Raw genomic sequence first — 21,268 nt, 5'->3', positions numbered from 1 at the left:
ATGTCCTAACAATGAAGTCACACAAGTTGTTTCCTAAGAACTTTACAGATTTTTCCTATATAATTTATTACCTAGTATTGTGGTTTTTGTCTGTTTTATGCTAATATTATAGCAAAATAACTGTGTTTTTGTATGCTGACCTTACATCTACCAACATTGCAACCTCACTTTTCTCGTGGGGGAAACACTTGGAAATACTTCTGGATTTTTAATTAGGACATTTATGCCAATGGAAAAGAGTTACACCTTTTTTATTCCTTGTCAAGGCCACACCTGCAGCATATTGAAGTGTCCCAGCTCTGTCCCAAATCAGAGCTGTGGCTGAGGGCCTACACCAAAGCCACAGCAACACTGGATCCAAACTGGATCTGTAACCCACTGAGTGAGGCCAGAGATCAAACCCACATCCTCCTGGAGACAATGTCAGGTTCTTAACATGCTGAGCCACAATGAAAAGAGCTACACTTTTATTTGTGTATCCTTATGCTTATAAATGTTCACATATCATAATTTAACAGAAATCTAAGGTGCCACCAACTGAGACAAGACAGTTAAAGCATCCTTAGGCAGTTATGATGGTATATTACTCATTGCTGTATAAATGCCCAGGACAAAGAACAGTAGCTGCCATCCTCTATGTGTCAGTAGACCAGTGTGACGGGCACTAGTATTTAAATGTTGTGTAAGACACAGAAAACATTTATTAAAACACATAGGAAGCCTTTTCTTAGAAAGATTATTTACTATATAAAATATTTAATGGTGTATAAGGCTTTCTTCTTTATAAATTTTAGTTGCATAATATACAAAATTTTAATACAACGCTAATTTTTAATGAAAAATTGAAATGTAATAGATAACACTAAATGGTAAAGATGAAAGCTATACAAAATGGGATAAAGTATAGAATAAATGTCCTATTTGTCTCGGCATATTTTCCATCCCACTTCTCCAGAGGGAGTCACTTAATCTGTTTCTTAAGGTCCGTGATATAATAATCTGTGTGAATGTAATTGTGTGTAAATATATGTATTTTATTATGCAAAAAAATAAAATAAAATTTCAAAAAAAAGAGAGATTATTTAATGATAGATGCCATAAAAAAAGATTTGCCTTCCATTGTAACATGCTAGGCAGTGTGAGAATGGTGATCTGGATGGTAGTCTCTTGCACTGAAATTTGAGGCATATCAAAGCTGATACCAGAGGGATCATCACTACTTGAACATCTATAAGTTGAAAGCAAGAAAAAAATCTCTATGTTGTCTGCTGTTGACAAATGATTGCTTTCTAATTGTTTATCACATATAGTAAACAGTATTCTATAACCAAATGCATCACATACACATTCCATATTCAATTTTATGTAGGGTGTTTGTGCAGATTTTTCCATATCCTCTGCAGAGCACCTTTTACTTTTTTGTTTCTCCAGCTGTAGATCATAGGATTCAGCATGGGGATTCCCAAAGTTTAAAATACAGAGGCCATTTTATCAGTTTCAAAGGAGTGTCTGGACTTGGGCTGCATGTACATAAAGGATGGAGTTGCATATAATACAGCTGCCACTGTCAGGTGCAATCCACAGTTGGGGAAATCCTTGTGTCTTCCCTGTGAGGTGTTCTTCCTGAGACCGGCCTCAAGGATCCATATGTAGGACACAAGGACTATCCGAAGAGATGAAACCACATTAAACACTGAACAGGTCAGTACGAACAGCTCAATTTCTCAAATGCTTGAGCACAGCCAAGTTAACAAGGGGCGGCTGCCACAGTAGAAATGACTAATGACATTATAGCCACAAAAGGATGAAATAAATATCTTTATGGTGATTATCAGAGAAACAAAGACACTGTAAAATCGGGGACTGTGACCAACACTCAGCATACTCTTTGGGACATAACTACCGTGCAGAGCCGAGGGTCACAGATGGCCATGTAGCAGTCAAAGGCCATTGCCGACAGAATGAAGAGTTCACTAATGATGAACAAAATGAAGAAAGTCAGCTGTGTAGCACACCAATCATAGGAGATTGTACTTCAATCAGCTACAAGGTTTACCATTTGTGTCTCACAGTCACTGAATGACCAGGATCAGTGACAGCTAGGTGTCTGAGAAAGAAGTACATGGGTATTGTAGATGTGGGTCCAACCTGGTGAGGATGATCACACCCAAGTCACCCACTGATATGGCACAGGTGATGAAGAGCAGTCCAGAGGAGGGAGCCTGAAGCTCACAAAGTTCTGTGATTTGCATGAGGATGAATTCACTCAGCACAGTTTGACTCCATTTGGCCATCCAAGCCATTAAGGACAATAACTGTGCAATGAACCATTGGAGAGAACATTGCATTTCAGGAGATGTCATCTGTTGAAAGTTTATTATGCAAAGGCATTACATGGAAGATAAACCCAATCATTTTAGAGCAATGTAAATCAAGATTCATGGATTTCCTGTTGGGCTCAGCTGTAACAAACTCCACTAGTATGTATGAGGACATGGCTTTGATCCCTGGCCTTGCCCAGTTTGGTATTGTTCTGGTGTTGCTGTGAGCTGTGGTACAGGCCAGCAGCTGCAGCTCCAATTTAACCCCTAGCCTGGAAACTTCCACATGCTGTGGGTGTGGCCCTTTCAAGTCAAGTATGTAAATAAATACACAAACAATTAAATAAAAAAGTAAATACAAGTCTCACCTCCATTATAGAACCTGGAGCCAAATTTAGAAACCACTGCAACCTAGGATATAGAGTAGCCATGATATTTTTCTTTTCTGTCCTGTCCTGGTTCTCATTTCAAGGTCTTTACAGAGCCTCTATAGTTTTGTCAACAATATGTCATTAAAAATATGTGGTCAGAATGGAAATCCTGATATTTTTCAAAATGTTTTTTATTTAGAAGAGATAATTGGGAGTTCCCTGTGGGCCTAGTAGTTTAAGGAACTAACGTTGTCACTGCCATGTCTCTGCCACAGCAGTGGTGGAATTTAGATACCTGGCCCTGGGAATTTCCACACACCATGGTTGTGGCCAAAAAGTAGGGGGGTTCAATCTAGATTTCCAAGTCCAAAATAAGTAAATAAATGAAAAAGGAAACATGTAATTAGTTAAACTGTATCAAATTGTAGAATGAATTAAAATAAGGAATAGCCTTCTGCTTCTTACCCTTGCAACTTCAGTCTCTGTCTCCAAGGAAAACCTTTTTTTTTTGCTATTTCTTGGACCGCTCCTGCGGCATATGGAGGTTCCCAGGCTAGGGGTCAAATCGGAGCTGTAGCCACCGGCCTATGCCAGAGCCACAGCAATGCAGGATCTGAGCCGCGTCTGCAACCTACACCACAGCTCACAGCAACGCCGGATCCTTAACCCACTGAGCAAGGGCAGGGACCAAACCCGCAACCTCATGGTTCCTAGTCAGATTCATTAACCACTGCGCCACGACGGGAACTCCAGGAAAACCATTTTTAAGGTCATTTAATAGACTTTGATTTACTTGACTTCATAATAATTCCACGTATCCAAATATTTTTATTCCACTGTGTGATATTTTATTTATTATTGTTTTTTGCATTTAGGGTCTCACCCATGGCATATGGAGGTTCCCAGATTAGGGGTCCAATCAGAGCTATAGCTGCCAGCCCCTGCCCCAGCCACAGCAATATCAGATCTGAGCCACATCTGTGACATACATCACAGGTCACAGCCATACCGGATCCCTAACCCACTGAGCAAGGCCAGGGACTGAACCTGCAACGTCATGGTTCCTAGTCAGATTCATTTCTACTAGGCCACAATGGGAACTCCTGTTTGATTTATTAAATTGTGCTCTCCTTCAACTATTTTTTTATGAACTTAAATGTTGTGTAATGGTTGTTATGATAGAGGATGATTTAGCTACCTTGCCATAGACCTTAACATGCCCACTTTATTGCACATAGATGCATTTCACTTCCTCTAGAAGTGAGGCCCAGCACTGTGTGCTGATTTTTGAAGTTTCTGATGTTTTTCCTGTGTTGCATATTGAGTCATCCTTGCCTCTACAGTTTATTCTATCTGAAAAAGAACAATTGGTAGGCATTCGGACACCCGCTGTTACCCTAACACAGTATCACTGAAATGGTGGGTTTAACAGCATAGTTTTATTTTCCTAGCACATTTTATGAAAAGTAAAAACTTATTAAACATGTTAACTATTGTACCACATAAAATCACACACTAAACTATTATAAATATTCTTATCTAACCCAGAGAAACATCACTGTATAGAATTCTGCTTCAAATGCCTCAAGGGCTGGCAAAGGATATCATTGTATGACGTGTAAGATGAAAAAGAAAGACAATAATGAAAAACAAGAGGAACTAGATATGGCATGATTCCTTTGAAGGACTAAAATTTTACTTGATTTAAATATACATGGACAGGACAACAGATTGTTTCATCCAGATTCAGTCAGCTGGACTTGACATTCATAGAAATAAGGAATATTTACTATGTTTTGATTTGAAAGCTATTCTTACGCCTTTGATTCACCTTTCATCAGGGCTACATCCCATGTTTTGAATGAACAGATTTTAAGGTAAGGTTCACATTGTCTCTACTTCTACTTTCCTAACTCCTCCTTTCTTCATTTTTTTAAAAAGTCAGGTGCTTCCAAACTGTTATGAAAATAATTATACGGGGAGTTCCCTTCATGGGTCAGCAGTTAACACAACTGACTATGATCCATGAGGATGAGGGTTGTATCCCTGGTCTTGCTCAGTGGGTTGATGATCTGGCATTGCCATGAGCTGTGATGTAGGTTGTAGATGTTGTTTGGATCCTGTGTTGCTGTGGCTGTGGTGTAGGCTCGGAACTGTAGCTCCAAATTGACCCCTAGCCTCTGAACCTCCACATGCCATGGGTGTGGCCCTAAAAAGCAAGAAAAAATAAGATAATGGAAATTCCCTAATGATAGACTCTTGTATAAAAACTAAACTGAACACCTAACCTGTAAAAGGAAAAAAAGTTAAGACATTATTGAAAAACATGACAGAAGGCCTAAGAAGTTGACAGACATAATATGTTTGTGGATTGCAGAACTAGATGTTTTAAAGATGTCAGTTCTCTTGAAATTAATTTATTTGCTTAATGCCTTTGCAAATAAAACCTCATTGGGGGATTTGGCACCAACTTAGAATGTACTTAGAAAATGCAAAATATGAAGAATAAGTTAGACACTTGAAAAGATTGGCACTGTCAGATACTAAAACTTCTACAGGCTAGGGTTTTTGAGACAATGTAGCATTGGTACAAGGGTGGGCACATACATCAGTGGAACAGAATAGAGAACTCAGAAACAGCTCATGATTGTATACAACTGTGTTATATGAGAGAGGTGGCATGTTAGGACAATGAAGACAATATTATCTACTCCATAAATAGAGCTGGAAAAAATAATTATCCCTATAGAAAATGATGAAATGGAAGGTATAGTCCGTTCATATACTGGTCAAGAACTTAACATGAAACTATAATATTTAAACTTATAGTCTTAAAAACTAGAACTTCTGGAGGTCACTAACTAAATTTGAATTTCAAGACCATCAGAATTTAAATTCAAGAGGAATTTGCAATATTAAGTCTGCCCCATGATTTAATCTTTCCAAAAATTCTGTTCACCATATTGACTAAGTATTGACCAAAAAGTAAAAACATAGATTCCTTAGCACAAACCAAAGAAGGGAGATGTCATCAGTAGATACACACACACACACACACACACACGTATATACATATATATACATATACATATGTATACACACATATAGTATTTCAAAATGATTAAAAACTACCAACATCCATACTTCTCATATTCAACACAGCTAATAAAGCCAATGACTCTTGCATATGTTTCCTTTTCTCATTCTGTAAAATACACAGTATTTTTTGACAACTGTATGATATGGGATTTCAGTTTCCAGACCAGAAATCAAAGCTGGGTTGCAGCTATGAAAGCACTAAATCCTAAATATTAGACCACCAGGGAACACTTCCTGAAGATTAAAAAAAAAAACCCTGAACTTCTTCATTATAATTCGTTCCCATGATGTTAGATTCGCAAACATGCAGGCAAAATTGTATGAGCTGAGTAACACATTTTTGTTTTACTTGTGTCATATAACTGGGATCTGTGGAGATGTGTGGAAAGGTCATCTGCCCTCTCTTCACATGCTTCAAGAGAATTAATTTTCCTATTTGCTTGTGATATGTGCTATGTGTAAAATGAAAAAGAAGAGGTTAAGAAGAAAATGCCCCTCAATGCATTTAGGTACATTATGAAATAGGAAAGGAAATGCCCTAGGCTAGATTATGGGGTGTTTCTGGCATGGTAATTTCACCAATACTGAAAACATAATGCATGCACTAGATTAATAATTCTCCCAAGAACTGAGCTTCTTCAACCCTTTAGTGACATTGAATTTAGACTCAGTTTTGGCCCCACTGTAAATATATTAGGAAATACTTACAAACCTTTAACCTTACTATCCATATTTTAAAAATGCAAAGATAGTGGGAACAAAGATATCCTATTGTTGTTGTGTGGTGGACATGTTACCCAAAGTCCAGAAGTTTATTTTGGAGGTCAAGAAAAGACAATGCAGTCTCCTGTTACATGAGTTTGGAAGGGGCAAGTCAGTAGTCCACATACTCCATGTTAGCAGAATATTCTCATACCCACATGAGGAGACAACACATATAAATATGAAAGAATAAGTTCACAGTTTGGTCTCCATATAGGAGGGGATTTGTCCTGAATCTCTCTTGAGACCAAGGGTAGAAGAGGGCCTTTTCAGCATTTCAAGGTCCTCCTGCCTGGGGTTTGTGATAGGAGCAGGGGAAGGAAGTGTCCTGAGGCCTTTGAAAATGCTGTGTGGTTCCTCAGCATAATATTGATGAGAAAATGATCCAGGAAGGAGAGGAGGAAATGTCAGCTTATCAGGTATATACATATGTTTTTCATTTCATGGCTTCGCTTGCAGCATACAGAAGATCTGGGGCTAGGGGTCCAATTAGAGCTGCAGCTGCCTGCCTATACCACAGCCAGAGCAACACAGGTTCTGAGCTGCATCTGCAACCTATGCTGCAGCTTGAAGGAATGCTGGATCCTTAACCCACTGAGCAAGGCCAGGGATCAACCCCTCATCCTCACAGACACTACTCAGGTTCTTCACCCATGAGCCACAATGGGAACTCTTGTTAATTTTCTTTCAAAAGTCTATTTGGTATTCTTTTGCCTTTGCCATCCACTTAATAATGCGGATGTCACTATAGCAGACACATCTATTTCCCATCCTTTGTCATTCTCGGTCACCTCTGACTTGACCTACAGCCATGCTGGTGTTCTGGTAACTTCCCATTTCGGGTGTTTGACTTCTCTTCTTGAGGTCAAAGGATCCTGAAATCATCCTCAGACTATCTTCAAAGTGCTTTGGAACTGCCTGAGATCTGATGGCGTAAGAAAAGTGCTCAACTAAGAAGGCATAGAACTCAATGGATAAATACCTCAGCTCCTTAGCCTTCATTTGGACAATTCCTCACAGATATTTAAAGGAAAACTTCAAAACATCTTAAGTTGATGGCAACATAGTTGCATACAGAAGATGTGGTCCCTGAATACAATGGGTTGTCACTCAGCCTGAAGAAAGAATGAAATAACATCATTTCCATCACCATGGATGGACCTAGAGGTGTTCATACTATTCAAAGTTAGAAGGTGAAAAACAAACATCACTTTCATGTGGAATCTAAAATAAAGGATACAAATGACCTCATTTGCAGAAAAGAAAAAAAAAACTCACAGCCTTTGAAAACAAATTTATGTTTACCAAAGGGGACTTCTGTGGGTGTGGATGGACTGGGGTTTTCACACTGTGGTATATGGAATGACTTGCCAAAGGGGACCTGGTGTATAGCACAGAAAACTCTACCTAATATACAGTAAAAATCTATTTGGGTAAAGGATCTGAAATAGAATGGCTGTGTGTACCTGTATAACTGAGTCAGTTTGTTATGCAGCAGAAATTATCACAACGTTGTCAATAAAGTATACTTCAAGAAAACATTTTAAGTATGAAAAAATACAGCTGTAATTTACTCATTTTGCATACTTTATTAGCTTTCTTCTTTCTTATCCTCACCATCCCCATTCTGTCATTTTTGCTTCCTAGAATCTTTTACCAAATAAACATCCTCTATCCATTACATGCAAACATATATGTCTTTGAATCACATACCTAATAAACATATACCAAGTAAACATTATATTGTTCATGACTCAGTCTTCTCTTGGGGAATTTACACTCTGACAACCCAGTCTTTTATATGATGCTAATAAAAATAAGCCATGGATATCTACAGCACAAATAAAACACTGTGGATGCATGATGGTAAGAGAGAATGGTAAGGTCATGTTCCGGAATCACTGAAAGCCCTACCAGATACTAGGACTATCTGAGGCATAGACACAGTATCAACAACTCTGGCCTGATGATCAGCATCTTTCCTTAGCCAGGATCCTAGGTGGAGCTTTAAAGAAATGCTTACTCCACAATGACCTTCTTTTCAGAACAGATAGTGACTCACAGACTTTGAAAATCCTGTGGTTTGTAAATGAGACATGTTGGGGGGTGGGGATATACTTAGAGTTTGGGATGGACATACTATAAAATTTAGTTGTGATGATTGTTGTATACCTATAAATGTAATAAAATTCATTATGTAATTAAAAAAAAAGATTCACCAGCAGAATGAAACCATCGGAGATCAGGGCAGTCAGAACAGTGACTACCTCAATAGAGCCCACAAAGTCGAATGGGTGAAGCTGGTCTGTGTGAGGGTCAGAGCAAGAAATGGCCAGGAGATGAGGGATATCACAAAACACACATCTAATTTCATTGGATGCACAGAAGGATAGGGTAAATGTAGCCATGGTCTGTACAGAAGTATGCAAGAGGACCCCAGACATAGGAAGCAACGATGAGTGTCACATAGACTCTGTGTAACATGCTAACCGAATACACTAGTGGGTTGTAGATGGCTTCTTAGCAATCATATGCCATGGCAGCCACAAGAAAGCATTCTGAGGTCCCAAAACTAATACAGAGAAACGTCTGTGCTGCACACCCATGATATGAAATGGCTGTATTTTCTGACAGGAAATTGGAGTGCCAACTGAGGAATAGCAGGCGTCCAAGAATGGCAACACACTCAGAAAATAGCTCATAGGATTGTGGAGCCAAGAATCTTCAATGACCGGTATAACCAATCCCAAATTTCCTACCAATGTAAAATAATAAATTGCTAGATAAAGGAAACATAGGAAGACATAACTCAAAATCATCTGTGAAGTCCATCAAGATAAACACAGTGACTTCGGTCATATTTTTTCTGATTCCTGTCTAAATTGAAAAGTGATGTCAACCATGAACTTTCAAATTTCCTTTATAGAATCAAAGCAATGCTTTTGAAACTACAACCCATCCTCTTATACCCTTTGTTTCTTTGAAGCGCATATGGATACTTTTGGCAGTGACAGAAGAGGCAGTGAGGAAGACATTGTGTCCAAGTGAGTGCAGTGTCCTGTTAAATTAATAAATTCATAAGTGACTGGCAAAAATTGTAAGATAAGAAAATCTAACTGAAAGAGTTTAATTTCCACTTGATTTTCTGTTAAATTAACTGCAACCTGGTATTATATTGCATAATCTTAAACCTCACTAAGCTGAATGAATACAGGAATCTTTAAATCTGGAAATATTATAATAGGAAAGTACACATCTGAATACAAATCCTAGATTTTCTACAGTGGTGCACGAAATGTCTTTCCTTCATGCTCACAATTGTTAAAAGGGAACCTGTACAGTCATAGCACAAGATTGTATTGTACTTAAATTTAAAATGTGTAAAAGTTATTTGATAAGAAATGCTCCCAGATAAGCAGGAATTAGGATCATTTAGATGTAAAAGGGAAGCCTTTTCCAAACAAAAAGTTGTAAACCCTCTTGGTTGCCTATTATCCCTTCCACTAGTACTTACCAAATACTCTCCCTATGTTTTTAGACTCTTTCTCACTCAGGGAAATATGAAAAAGAAAACTGCATATTAAAAAGCTGAGGAGTTCTCACTGTGGTACAGTGGGTTAAGGCTCCAACATTGCCACACAGCTACAATGTAGATCTCTGTTGCAGGCCAGATTTGGTCACTGGTCAGGGAGTGAGTGTGGCTAAAAAAAGAAAAACAAACTGAGGCGTTGCCTGTACCTGGACTCAAAGTCTTCATCATTGAAGAAATATTAAGTATTTCATCTACTGTATTCAGGAGAAAGATTTTTTTTTCATTTGTAAAAATGAAACTAGTTTGTATAAAACAGGGTTATATATGAGTTTTTTTTTTCAAGTTTTTAGTAAAACAGTTAGGAAATAAGAAGGGCAGTGATAGAATTTCCCAAAAGGCAACCCATCAAAACCAACTGCCTGCCACTTTGAGTTTGGACACTAGCTACGTAAACCTTGTTCTTCTTCAATAGGATGTAATGACATCATGGATACATTAACAAATTTTCTATATGGACAGACAGATTGATGTGGAAGTACACCAGGTGACCTTTTGATCTCACCAATGAGGACAGTTTTTATGAAACCACATGGGGAAAATGGCAGCTGTAAGGTGAAATACACATCTAACACATTCAGAGGTAATAGCATGACATGTTCAAGGATCGAGATATACACATTTTAAACCATTTGTACAAAACACTGTAACATTGTTTCTCTTTGTCTCCTATGTACAAAAATACCTTAATATCCCCAAACTGGTTAGGATGGATACGAATAGGTTTTTCTTATGATAAGAAATGATTCACAAAGGATTGGAAGCATTCAATGATGAAAATGGGAGAAAAAGTGGTGTGAGGGAGTGGAGCCTGGAGAACCCCCTGGGGAACCACTCCCCCACAACCAATTGGGGCTTTAAAGTACTGAGTACAGCACAAGTTCACTGTAGACAAAGGTCCACAGCTTATCAGGATGGGGCAGAGAGGAAAGACACAAACCCACTTCTAGAGGGCTAAGAACTGCACATTCAGAGAAGGCAGGAAGGTCAGCTCTGCCTGTTTGTGGTGGGTAGCAGTTTCTACAGGGGGTGTGATGCTCCTGTCTGCCAGAAGCCCACTGATTTTGCTCCACAAGTGGCATTTTGTGCAGTGACTCAGGCCCTCGTCCCTCTTTCTATCTCCATGAATGGCTGGAGTGCAGAGATACTGTGCTGCGCCCATCCCTCTTTTGCCAGAGCCTTGCTTCACATGCGAGGTGTAGTTGGCATAGGGGTCGGTTGCCTGGATTTGTTGGCTGTCTTTTCTTCTTCTCTTCATTTCTCTGCTCATCTCCCTTCCAACATCACTGAGGAGAAAGCCCTAAAGATGCAGGGTGTGTGGTGGGCCTGCTTCCAAAGTCCATTCACACCAGGGCGTGAACAGGCTGAGCCCCCTCAGACCCAGTTGGGGACGTCTAGCACTTCTTGCTCCTGGGGGATGAGTGGGTTCCAAGAGCCCTCATGGACCAGTAGGAGGAGACCAGCAAGCTGGCCATGGAGTTCAAGTCTTGGAGTAGTTGGGAGAGATGGTGGGCATCTGGCAGCTGCAGCAGGGTAGCCGCTTCACCTTGATCATCTTCCTGTTGGCCATGCCATTAGGGACCATGATCCTGAGGGGTGGCAAAGTCCAGGTTGACCAGCTGGATGCCATGGCCCTTGTGCTCCTTGCAGCGCTCCAAGGAGGCAGCTGGCTGCTGCTGTAGCAGGCTGTCACTGAAGCTGCTGAAGTTGAGAGGGTTTTGCAGCTCATCAGTTGGCATGAGGACCAGCGCTGTTGCTTGACCTGTGACCACACCCTGAAGGCTGGCCTTGGGCATGGGGCTAAGCTGTAGCGCCTGCTGTGGAGTGCTCTGCAACCCCCCTGAGGCAAAGAAAGGAGTGAGATTTCAGTACTGTGAGCTGAATTTGCCCTGTAATGTATCAAAGACCAAAATGTATTTAGAAGAATACAAGGACTTTATATCCATGTCATGAAACACATTGTATTTTTATCATATTGAGATTCTCTAGACATCAAGAAGGAATCAGAACATCCGCTGAAAATGGCTCTTAGGAGAAAAGGATAGCTACATGTATTTATTTCCCCAGAAACATGTGGACAAAGTTTAATAGAAATAATACATAATTTTTAAAATGTGGGTAATATCCAATGAAAAATATCACTTGATTCTTAGAGAATTCTAGGTTAACCACATCATATATTTAATTTTTGACTTATTTGTACTTGTAAACAACTCACACATTAATCTTGTAAACACAAATACACACAGATGTCTTGCAATTCCTACTTCAGTTTAAATGGTTACATTAATACAATTATATAAACAATCCATTAAGTATCATCAAAGTATTATTTTGGTATCCCCCAAACTTCAGATATGTTTAAAAATGTTCTCACTCTCTCTCAATCCCTTCATTTCTCCTTCTGGTTCTCAAGAATCAGTGGCTTATACTACAACTACTGCAATGAATTATTTATAAGAGAGGAATGAAGCAGACAGAAATTAGGCAAATAGGAATAAGCACAGTGAAAACAACTAAAAAATATGCAATTAAAATATATTTTAATTGTATATAAATGAGCATCTACTAAAGGTATTCATCAAAAAAAAATGTATTCACTGACATACAGGGAAATTTTAGCTTCCTGACAATACTAAACTTGATCTAACTGATGTGTCTGAGACAGCACAACCGTGGAAGTTAAAGAACATTGTATTTGACTCTAAATCCTTCCATGAAAATATCAGAGTTAGCACCTAGTGTGGCCTTGGAAAGATCACCTTATGCCTCAAACCAAAGAATCATGAAGATTGGCCACAACATCTGTGCATGTTGTGTTCAACCTACATGAATGTGGTGTGATTACACAGCATGTATTTATGAAAGATGTTAAAATGTTATTATGTAAAATTGAAATGTTTTTCATTATATATGAAGGATGCAAACATTTGACATGTGATTTCCAAATTTTATTATCGACAAAAGACTAAGAATTCAAAGTCAGGTTTGCATCACATCACTGATCAGCAAATGGGTGCCACACCAGAAACAAAGTATATTTCTTCTTTTACTCATCTGTGTTCCATGATATTAAATTATGTTAAAGCACCATTCTCATGAGGCGAAACCCACAGAATCCCAATTCTATGGTATCAGGCATCTTCAAAAGTCAATTCTGTCCTTGCATTCTGACCCTGGGAGGACAAAGAAGAGTGTGTTTGCTTAAATCCCTCTGGCAATTTGCTCTTCATCACTTCCTTAATTTTTCTGATTTATCTGTCATGCAAGATGGTGATGTATGAAGAAAGGTATCTTTTAATCCAAATTATGACCCATTGAACAATTACCTACTTCACTCAAAGGATCCCACAGGATAAGAGTCAAAAAGTGTAAGATCTATTCACTTACTGAAGATACTCTTCAAGCAGGCATTTTGTCCATCAGTAATTAAGGAGCTGATTGTGTTTGTATCTTCTTGATTTCACTTCAGGAGATAGAGGCTAGAAAGACAACAAGAGAGGGATCAACTTTTTAGAAACCTTGATCATTCTGGGCAACTATAATCAAATCAGTTTCCTCAACCCTCACACAGTCAGAAAACCAAGTACAATACATCCGCAGGAAGAGTACTGCCAGCACTGTGCCTGAGAAGGCAAGCTGGGATACCAGCTTCCACCTGCTATTAAGTAGCCACAAGGTGTTCAAAATGTTGTGCACTTTGTCACATGTAGCACACCTCCAACTAAACATAGATTAGAAAAGCAAGAATTCCCTGACCTATAACCTGATCAAGTGCACATCATCTGTTACTAGCAGGGCCAGGATTCAAGTCCAGGGTTCTCTCCCTCTAAACGTGAAGCTATTTCTGCTTGACCCTATTGCAGACCCACTGGGATACACCATTGTTTGGGAATGTTATCCCTAGACACAACATCCTCACATATTTTCATTCTTTTATCAAGCCACCAGCTTAAGCAGCCCATCATGTTGATAAAAACAAAGGCAGACAAAGAAACCAACAGAACTCTGGAGTGGTTTCTAGATCATTATCTCACTAGTCAAATACATTTAAAATTCATGGATATCCTTCCAGGAGAAACAATTATGTTCCCTACATGTCATATACCCCGTGGTTGGGTGATAGTTAATTTTCAGTCCAGTTAATGTGTTCACCTAAATTGAAAATGTAACTGCTTATTTTCACTACCTTGATTCTGCCTTAAATTATCTTCCATCAAGGAAATTAAGCAAAATACCAAACTTAAAAATCTGTTGCCCTAAACATGTTCAGCGTCTTATTTTCCCTATTACATTTGCTGAATTTCTCACTTGAATTTTTATCAATGTGGGATGAACCAAAATGTTCCATCTTAGGGGGACAGACTAAAGCACATCATCTAGTTTAAGATTCAAGGTTGTAACTTGGGATGGAAATGATTAAAAAAATAAGTCTTAATTGGGGAAATGACCTGCTCATTTAATGAAGCTGTGCTATGGATACTAACCATTTGGAGTTTTAGACCAGGTTTTCAAGCTCATCCTGAAATCTACAAGGATGCCCCAAGGAGAAAACACACTGATTCTCTCCTGGGACCAAAAAGTAACAAGAGAAAAATATCTTTTCCCATGGTAAACTAGAGAATGGTTCTGAAGTGGGAACTACATGATAAAATGATTACAAGAATGCACTTTGGTCTCCAGTATAAAAAGATTCTTCAGTGGACAAAGAGTATGCATAGGACTGGAAATGAAATGTAATGATGTGGCACATCGTCCTAGTTCTGACACTAAAAAGCATGTGCCTTCGGGTGGATAATTTAAATTCTCTGAAATTCAGTTGCTTTTTCCTAGGAATATAACCTGTTGACTGCTTTCCAAATTCTATAATCACTTACATAGAGAAATAATAAAACACCATGAATGATGGCAGAATTCATAATCATTACATATATATATATATATACACACACACACACACACACACACATACATACATACACACGCATACACTCATTTAAATTTAAAGATGCTACACTGGTGTTATGAAAGACATGTTAAAACTTATTAGGTAGTCAATGGAGAAAATACAATTTAAATAGGGAAGTCTCATTGGGGCTCAGTGGTAGTAATACCTGACTAGTATCCATGAGGATGCCAGTTCCATTCCTGTTCTTGCTCTGTGGCTTAAGGATCTGGTGTTGCCTGTGAGCTATGGTGTAGGTCTCAGACATGGCTAGGATCTCATGTTGCTGTGGCTGTGGCCTAGGCCTGCAGCTACAGCCCCGATGTGACCCCTAGCCTGGGAACTTATACATGCTCTGGGTGCAGCTCCCCCCAAAAGACATAAATAGATTTATAGAAAATACTGACAACAGCAATGGGACACTATACAGATAACTGTACTATCCTAGGTAATAGAGCATTAGAATATGAGAGATCTGGTAGAGAGAAAGATCAGCATCTGAACCGTGTACCACCATGATCTTTACATTTATCCCTAGACTAGTAGTAGACTCTACACCTAAAGGGATACTTCAAAAAGACTGTGGAAAATACATAGACACTTTGGCTGCATACCAGTGAGTCTAAATGAGTAGACAGGGAATGTTGGCCATGGCATCTGATTTGTACAAGAGAGAGAGAAGAAAAGAAGGAAGCAAGGAAAGATAATATAGATAACAGCCCACTTGTGGAAAAGGGATCTATTCATTAATTGTATTCCCAGAGGATCTATATATTCCATGCAATCTTAATGACACTAAACAGGCATTTCTGAAAAATTGACATGATGGTTTATTCCCCTTGTATTTTCTTTAATGCTTTCTTTAATGCAGTAATAAATCCTCTTTTCTCAACTATGATAGTAGTAGTAAAATTTCATACAAAGGGTGCCATCATAGGGTGATGATGAGGATTATGAACCATAGAATTAGACTATCAAATACATGCTGCTGTTTTGACTAGTGGGGTGAGAGTGAAGCCCTTTATTTAACCTGTCTTCACTCCACTTTCAACATCTGTGAATGTCAGCACTGGGATACACTTATTGAGGAATCTGCCTGGATGCTGCAGATACAATGTGGAACCAAGCAAGCAAGCATCCTGCCCTCATTAAGCTTACTTGATGTGTGTGTGCGTGTGGTGTGGCAGACAGGAAAGAAAATGCATTAGAACTATGTCACAAAAATGCCATTGGAGGTAACTGTCATGGGGGAAAAATGAAGCATGAAAGGGGAAAGGGAAGAGGTACAGTTTTAAATACAATGGTAAGGATGTTTTTCACCAAGAAAAGAGTAAGGGGGAAAAAGACATGCAGTTGTCTATGAAAAGGAGGTTTCAAAATGAAGAAAAGAGCAAAATTCCAGGCAGAATCCAGACTACTGTGTACAGAAGAGTGAAGGTGCCATGTGCTCAAAACAAAGTTAAGCACAATTAAGGGAAGAAGGAGGAATGAGTTCACAGAGGCAAGGAGTGGGGATGAGATGATCTTGGACCACGAGGTCTTGGGAATGTCTTCCCCTTCACTCTTAGTGTGATGAGAAATCTTGTGGTATTTGTGAAGCAAGTGATAATCCAATTTACCATGTCACAGTACTGCTCTGGCTCTTACATGGACATTTGGATTCTACAGGGAGAAGGCCAATCGGAGACAAGCTAGGAGGCTGCAACAGGAATACAGAAGGAAATAATGGTTCCTGGAGTCAAGGTGGCAGCAGAAAAAAACATGTGAAGAAGTAGACTCCAACTGCATTCTGTCTTTTGAATGAGGCTGTCATGCTGATGAACTGGAAGTAAGATGTGTGAGATAAAAAGAAAATTCCAGGATTGCTATTTTTTTTAAGCAGGAACCTTGAAAGCTTATGATTTTTATGCTTTTCAGCAGGAACATTTCCTTTGTTCCCCCAAATGCCTTTTCCAATAGCACAGAGCTCATGATAAACAATATGTATCTCCCCATAAAGATCACACATGAAGTAGATTGCTAACCCAAGGTGCAATATTCCCCGCCTTTTCTAAATCATTTAGAAATACTTTCCAATGTCAAGGAATACGCATTTATGTGTATGTAGATAATGCTGAAGAGATCATAATGCACTTTTAGTCAAGAGAGTACTGAAGTGAAATCATACAACTTGTGACTCACACTGTGTGCTTTTGTTTTTAAAAGAAAACAGAGTTACATACATTGTTGGGATGTACGTATAGAGCATTTGTATTGTTAGGTGGCTTGCAGAGCTTTAGGAACATTTGCAAACACCAGTCAGTGGAGTGTGGTGGTTTTGTTAGTGAAGATCCTTCCATTGAATTTTCACGATGGTGTAAAATGGGATTATGTGAGTAGCACTTCTCTCACTATCCACTGCTACTTGGCATTTAACCGCTTTTCAGAAGACTTCTGACTACACATTGTCTTAAAACATGAACAAGTTCTTGGGGAAAAAAACCTGAAGAAATAATTCCTTTTGATGAAGACACTGCCAACCAGTATCATGAAAATGCTCTTCTACAGCACTGTGACCAGCTGCACAGATCTCAGCTGACTTCTTTCCAGTGGCTCATCTGATATCTCCCTATCAAAGTGAATTGTGAAACATACATTTTGGGAGAGGGAAGGGACATCCTGCGCAAGAACCTAGGCAGTAGTTCATGACAGTTGGGTGGGGACTAGGCTGCACAGTCAATGATATCACTGGGTGGAGTGGTGGGATTCATTGATAGGCAGGATCGACCTGAGAAAGGACGTTAAGTGAGATGTAGAAAGACCAAAAAAATCCAGCAGTTCTCTGCTAACCAGGCACTGTCCAATGTTATTTTGAGAGAGTTGCCTTCTTAAGAGTCTGGGGGGCGGAGAGTAAAGAGGATGTGATTTTTGTACTTGTGGACATGGGGATCACCCATAGCCAAGGAGAAGGAGAAGGGACCCCATGGAGTGGTACTGGTCTCCACAGCCGGGTGTCACAGACCAGTATACCACCCTCAATACATCAGATCAGGTGCTTGCTTTAATATCCAATCCTCACAAATCCTTGCAGAGGATAGTCAATGATAGATGATTAATTTCATCTTACCTTGGGGGGCCATAAACTGACACACATGTGAGAAAGCTCCCCCCCACCACCACTGTTACAGATCACTCCAGAGGCTGAGCCAGGAACAGACACACCACACACATAAATAAACTAAAAATAGATTATAGACCTAAATATAAGACTGAATAATATAAAACACCCAGAAAACATAAGCAGAATAGTCTTTGACAAAAATTGCAGCAATATCTTTTTGGATCCATCTCCTGGAGTACCAAAAATGAACACAAACGTAAATGAATGGAACCTAATTAATGTCTTCTGCACAGCAAAGGAAACCATAAACTAAGCAAAAAGACAACCTATATGATGGCAGAGAATATCTGCAAATGATGCAACCAACAAGGGATTGACTGCCAAAATATAAAAACAGCTCATATAGCTCAATATCAAAACACCAAACAACCTAATCCATAAATGCACAGATCTAAATAGACCTTTCTCTAAAGAAGACAGACCAAAAGGCACATGAAAAGGTGCTAAACTTTGCCAATTAGAAAAGAAATGAAAATCAAAATAACAATGAGGTATCATCTCATACCACTCAATGTGTGAGAGGAATGGCCAACACCAAGAAGTCTACAAATTATAAATGCTGGAGAGAGTGTGGAGAAAAAGGAACCCTCCAGAGCTATTGGGGAGCATGTGATTGGTATCGCAAGTATGGAGATTCCTTGCAAAACTAAAATGATAACTACCATATGATCCTGCAGTACCACTCCTGGGAATATATCCAGAGTAAACCATACTATGGAAAGACATATGTACCCCATTGCATACTATTTAGAATAGCCAAGATATGGAAGAACTTAAGTGTCCATCAAGACAGGAATGGATAAAGTAGATATGGTACAAGTATACAATGGAATATTACTCAGCTACAAGGAAATAATGAAATAATGTCATCTGAAGCATCATGGATAGACCTCAGAATTGTCATACTAAGCAAAATAAGCTGGACAAAATGAATATCACATGATATTACTTTTACGTGGAATCTAAAAAATATATATACAAATGAACTTATATATAAGACAGAAATAGATCTACAGACATAGAAAAAACTGTATGGTTACCAAAGGGGAAAGAGGGGGAGGGATAAATTAAGACTTTGGGATTAATATATCCACACTCTTATGTATACAATAGATAAACAAAAAGGACCTACTGTATAGCACACAGGAAATTATATTCAATATTTTGTAATAACTTAAAAGGGGAAAGAATCTGAAAAAATTAGATGTATATGTATGTATAACTGAATCACTTTGCACTGCAAGTGAAACTAACACAATGTTGTAAATCAATGTATGCTTAAAAAAGGAAAATGAAAACAGTATACTGTGGAGTGCATTCTTAATCAACAGATAGCTTTGAGACTTGTTTTTCCCTTTAGTCTCAATTTATTTAGGTATTGAATTATTAATTTATTAAATTTCTGAATTTTGTTATTCTAACACATTTTGAGCAGGCTTTAAAATTTTTATATATATAACTATCTATAAATAGAGATAATTTTATTTCTTTCACATATAAAAATCAGTGTGGTTTTTATATGGTAAAAATGAAATGTCTGAAAAGGAAATTTTAAAAACAATCCCCCTAAAGAAGCAAGAAAATGTATAAAATACTTAGGAATAATCTTAACCAAGGAGATGAAAGACTTGTACTGTGCAAACTAATCAATAAATTAAAGAAGAAACAAATGGAAAAACATCCCATGCTCATTAATCATAAGACAATATATTAAATTGACCATTTATAGATTCAATGAAATCGGTGGATTCAGGGCACTATCTACCAAAGTTCCAATGGCATTTCTTTTTCCATTTCTTGGAAAAAATATAAAATTGTTTGGAATCAGAAGATCTCAAACACATCATACACAAAAATCAAATGGATTAATGACTTAATTATAATCCTGAAACTATAAAATCCCTACAAGAAAATATGGAAAACCTTCATGACATTATACTTAGCAATGGTTTCATGGATATGATACTGAAAGCAAAAGGCACAAAAGTAAAATTAGACAAATGTCATTACATCAAACTAAAAAGCTTCTGCAGAGCAGAGGAAACAATGAACAGATGAAAAGGAAACCTACAGAATGGGAAATATAATTTCAAATCATATATTTGATGAGAGGGTTATATCCAAAATATAGAAGGGGCTCCTACAACTCAACAGCAGAGATACAAATAATCTGACTTGGAAATAGCTGTCAGAATGGTGATCATCAAAAAGAACAGAAATAATGAATGTTGGCAAGGATGCGAAGAAAATGTAATCCTGAAACACTGTTGGCAGGAATGTTAACTGGTGTGGTCACAGTGAAATACAGTATGGTGGTTTCTCAAAACTAAAAACAAAACTACTATCTGACCTAGTAATTATACTCCTGGGTATATATTTGAAAAAAAACAAAAAACGCTAACTCAAAAATATACATGCCTAATATTCATATCAGCATTATTTACAATTGCCAAGCTTTGGAAGCAACCCAAGTGTCCATCAGCAGATTAATGGATAAAGAATATTTGTGTGTATACACCCCCCCACACACACAGTAGAATACTATTCAGCCATGAAAATGAACTTTTGGCATCTGGAGCAACATGGATGGACTTGGAGGGCATTACTCTAAGTATAATATGTCAGGCAGAGAAAGACAAATACTCTGCAATATCATTTATATGTGGACTCCAAAAAATACCACAAACTAGTGAATAAAATAAAAAAGCATATAAAGGGAAAAAACTAGCACTTATGGGAGCAGAGGGGGGTACTATAGGAGAAAAAAATGAATTGTAAATATAACTAGATGCCCATTTTAGCTTGGAACATAGAAATATAGGCCTTATTATTCCTTGGTTTTAGTTCAATACTAAAGGTTGTGCACAGAGTCACAAACGAGAACAGAGTCAGAAACAAGAACAGACAAGAAGCATACAGAGGCATTCCTTAATGTTAGCTACAATCTCATACAATACAAAATGAGATTATTTTAGAAGATTGATGAATAAGAACATGTCCTGTTATTTTGCAGTATGTGCA

The 21,268-nt window shown here is 38.3% G+C and overlaps 2 pseudogenes; both read right to left on the bottom strand.

Annotated features, from left to right (window-relative positions):
* Positions 1 to 1,361: 1,361 nt before the first annotated feature.
* LOC110258227 lies at positions 1,362 to 2,294 on the bottom strand (annotated as a pseudogene).
* Positions 2,295 to 11,516: 9,222 nt separating this feature from the next.
* On the bottom strand, positions 11,517 to 14,493 carry LOC110258226 (annotated as a pseudogene).
* Positions 14,494 to 21,268: the final 6,775 nt, after the last annotated feature.

Source organism: Sus scrofa, unplaced genomic scaffold (assembly GCF_000003025.6).
Source record: "Sus scrofa isolate TJ Tabasco breed Duroc unplaced genomic scaffold, Sscrofa11.1 Contig1583, whole genome shotgun sequence".
NCBI lineage: Eukaryota > Metazoa > Chordata > Mammalia > Artiodactyla > Suidae > Sus > Sus scrofa.
The sequence above is the reverse complement of the archived record's forward strand: the minus strand, read 5'-3'. Positions and strand labels throughout refer to the sequence as shown.